Here is a 3,559-nt window from a genome sequence, read left to right on the forward strand (position 1 = left end):
GAGTTCAAAACCTGTAATGTGGTTAGAGGTTTTTAGTTATTTTGTATTACTCTTATCACAAAAGGAAGGGAATGACGAATGAAGCGCTTAATACATTATATCATTCAAAATGTAGTTACTGTGCTACCCGGGTTCAATACAAATCTAATGCAATATTTTCTTTTTCTTCTTGTTTTAAGTAAAAAAATTAGCCCTCAGGGGAAATCCAAGTCATTGTTATTATAACTCATTGTGATGGAACTACATAAAACTGCAAGTACCTTATTCTCAGCTTGTTGGGCACTATTTAACCACAAAAGCTTTTAAATAACGAAATAAAACAAACAAGCTAACTTGTAAGTGTACAAATCTTTATATTCAATAAAAAATTATAAAGATTCAAGCGCATATGCAAGTATAACAACGTACCTATATAATAACAAAATTGTTTCGAACAAAAATACAAAACATATTTCAAGTATATTTCAAGCGTTATTACAAATACTGACTAAAAGATGTCGTTATCAAACACAACCCGAAACGTGGACTCATTCCGTCCGTTAACCACCCCTGCACACTGATTATTTATTTATTTATTTATTTATTAATACTTAAGTATATAATAAAGTAGGAGACATAAAAATAAAGTTCAAAAAAATAAATTTGGCATTCCCGCGTAATTTCGAAAATACATTTCTGATAGAAAAGATTAAAAGCTTGTGTATTGATCCATCTGCATGTGGATTCACGCGACAACCGCATTGTAGATTTAAAAATTTCACCTAACACGTAGTACAAATGGCACGGACACCAAAACTCTAAAATTAATGGTGTCTTAACAAAGTTTGAAGACCAAACAAACGGATTTGGAACTGCAAAGCGACACTACATTTTTTTATAATTTACTAATACCCGAAAAAGGTATGTAAATGTACTAAACTAACGCCTCCTACAATTCGTTACGTTTTTTTCGTATAATTTTTTATAAATTCAAATTATTCGTAGAGCTTTTAGTTTTAATTAATTATTAATAAATAATATTCATCATGGTTGCAATTTCCAAACAACTTTCTTTTGATTGCATAGTAAAATAATTATCTATTAAATTTAAATCGTATCGTCGTCATGAAAAATGACCCGTACGCCGTGTGCATGATGGATATTATTTATAATTTTTGTTCTTCTTTTTTGATTGTATGCTTTTTAGCACAATTCTTCACGATCACATATGTCTGAGAGTGTTACAGCCGAATTTGTTGACAACATTCAGTTAGCTGTGCGGTGGTAAAAATTTTTCACACAATTTCTACCCAATCCATGCACTAAAATTAAGTACCTATTTTTCTCATTGTAGCTATATATTATTTATTTAGAACCCAAAAGCTTTAGCCTAATTTCCTATCGTCAATTGCTACTTAGTATTAGTTTTTTTTGTTATTCTACATGTGCGCCTATCGAGTAGGGTAAATATGAACGGAATGTTTTAATTTTCTTGCTTTCATTGCCCTAACGTAAATATCATAATTTATCAAGTTAATCAAGATGTCAAATATTTACTTTTCAAAATTAAATGTGTGCTTTGATAACGAAAATTAAGTCTTCAGTTAATGTTTTCGTTGTTTTTACGTAATTAAGCGAAAGAATTAAAAGTTGCATTTTCCGGCTTGAAAAAATACCGAAAAAAGTCCGTTCGAAATTATTGATAAATATTCGGATACGGCCCTGGAGGGTGTATCCTTGGCCAGAAACCTCTGCCAGAAGACTCAGAAAACGCCCAATAAAATAGTGGGCATCATTTGATTTTCTTTACTTTGCGAAGGAGCGGTGAAATAGTTGAACGTCGGGATTTTCAACAAAATCAAAAAATTTAAAAAAGACATTTTCCGACACACGTCAGTAGCCCAGTTTTTTGCGAGTTTAGCAGTTTTCTTTTAAATTTCACGTAAGTAAATTGTGTATTGGTTTAATTTAAAGATACTTCGTCAAACATCTGATGTTCACCGTCATAACCTAGTTGGGCATTCACAATTTCATAAAGGGTCTATATAGATAAGACGAGGTTTGAGTGGTTAATGTATTTCCGATTAATATCGCATGCAAACAATTTCCGAAAATATTGATAAAGCTGGGAGCTCGGCTGTACCAGTTTTTATCAAATGGCAGAGCTTGTTGCACATGCTACAGTTAAAATACGTGATATAAATATTATAACAACAAGGTTGTTTGATGCATACAATTTTTTTATTTTTTTTTTTTCTGTTCCACGACCTGTCAGTCAATATCGTAATTTTCAAAATTTTAATTACACATCACTTAGAAACACTCGTGTTTTTATAAAGGCATTAAGTAAATAGTATCATAGTTATCTCTGAATATTTCGAATTTTATTATTTTAAACAAACGTCAAAATTTTATAGTTTTTTATACGTATAATTTTCATTCAAAATTACTTTTGATCGTCAGGTATTGATATTTACGTTTTCAATTTTAGTGAATTTCGTTTGTACCTAGGTATTTCCCCTATTTTTTTTCTAATTTTTTAATCGTTTTGTAGTTCGAATTTACGATAATTTTTTTAGTAGGTAAATTGGCGCTTTTTCGAAAACTTAACTTTTCTCTCTCAGAAATGGCTTAAAATGGACCAATTATTAAAAACTTAATTAAAAATAATAGGGGGATGATTGTTTTAATTTTTTTTTTCGTAAAAAATCGTAAAAATAATGTATTTAGAGGCTCTCGTCTATGAGATTGGATAGGAAGCCTCCCCCAAAGGGAAGGGAAGGTTACGATGTGGAAAACTTCCCCCTTCCCCTGGGGGCTGTTCCTCCAATTTTTTCATGTCCGTTTTTCATAATAATTGTCCAATTTTCGACCATTTTAACCAGGGAAAAAACTTAAATTTTCGAAAAATCCATGATGGACGTAAAAAAAAATATATTAATTGTAGGTCGAAAAACCAAGAGGGATCCAAAATGACTGACCGCAAAGCCGTTATCAAAAACGCTGATATGAGCGAAGACATGCAACAAGATGCTGTAGATTGTGCTACTCAAGCAATCGAAAAATACAACATAGAAAAGGTAAATATTGTTGTTCACCGTTAAAAAAACTATAATACACAAAGATCGGATCTCATATCTCATCATCGTCAGTCCTAAGACTGATTGGACACGCACGTCTCCACTCTTTCCTATCTTTGCATTTCCCTAAAACTAGAACATCCCAAATCCTTAACTATTTTTGTAATCTAATCTAGGTCTACTTCTACTTCAATTATGTCTGTCTAACTAACTGTTCTCCTATCATCATTCGTCTGTAACACGACGTTTCGAACGTTTTGTATCTAATTTTATCAAAATCATTAACTTCTTCTCCCGAGAACCTACCACAAAAACTTTGTCATCATCATAAGGTCATCAGTCCTAAGACTGGTTGGACACGTACCTCCACTCTTTCCTATCCTGAGCTAAACTTCGCCTTTCCCTAAAACTATTTGCGAACAGTAATCTAATCTAGGTCTACCTCTACCCCTCCTAACTCCTGTTTCTGCCTCTAATATGTCTCTGACTAGACCTTCATG

At 32.1% G+C, this 3,559-nt stretch overlaps 1 long non-coding RNA gene across 2 annotated transcripts; it reads left to right on the forward strand.

Moving 5' to 3' along the window:
- Window positions 1-355: 355 nt before the first annotated feature.
- LOC108735807 lies at window positions 356-2,946 on the forward strand. Of its 2 annotated transcripts, XR_003231255.1 has the most exons (3): window positions 666-900; window positions 1,187-1,921; window positions 2,927-2,946. It is a non-coding gene; the product is annotated as an uncharacterized LOC108735807 (long non-coding RNA). The 2 variants fall into 2 exon arrangements; XR_003231254.1 differs by lacking the exon at window positions 2,927-2,946 and having other exon boundaries at window positions 356-900; window positions 1,187-1,924.
- The last annotated feature ends 613 nt before the right edge of the window (window positions 2,947-3,559 follow it).

The sequence above is a fragment of the Agrilus planipennis genome, unplaced genomic scaffold, assembly GCF_000699045.2.
Source record: "Agrilus planipennis isolate EAB-ADULT unplaced genomic scaffold, Apla_2.0 scaffold69, whole genome shotgun sequence".
NCBI classification, from domain to species: domain Eukaryota; kingdom Metazoa; phylum Arthropoda; class Insecta; order Coleoptera; family Buprestidae; genus Agrilus; species Agrilus planipennis.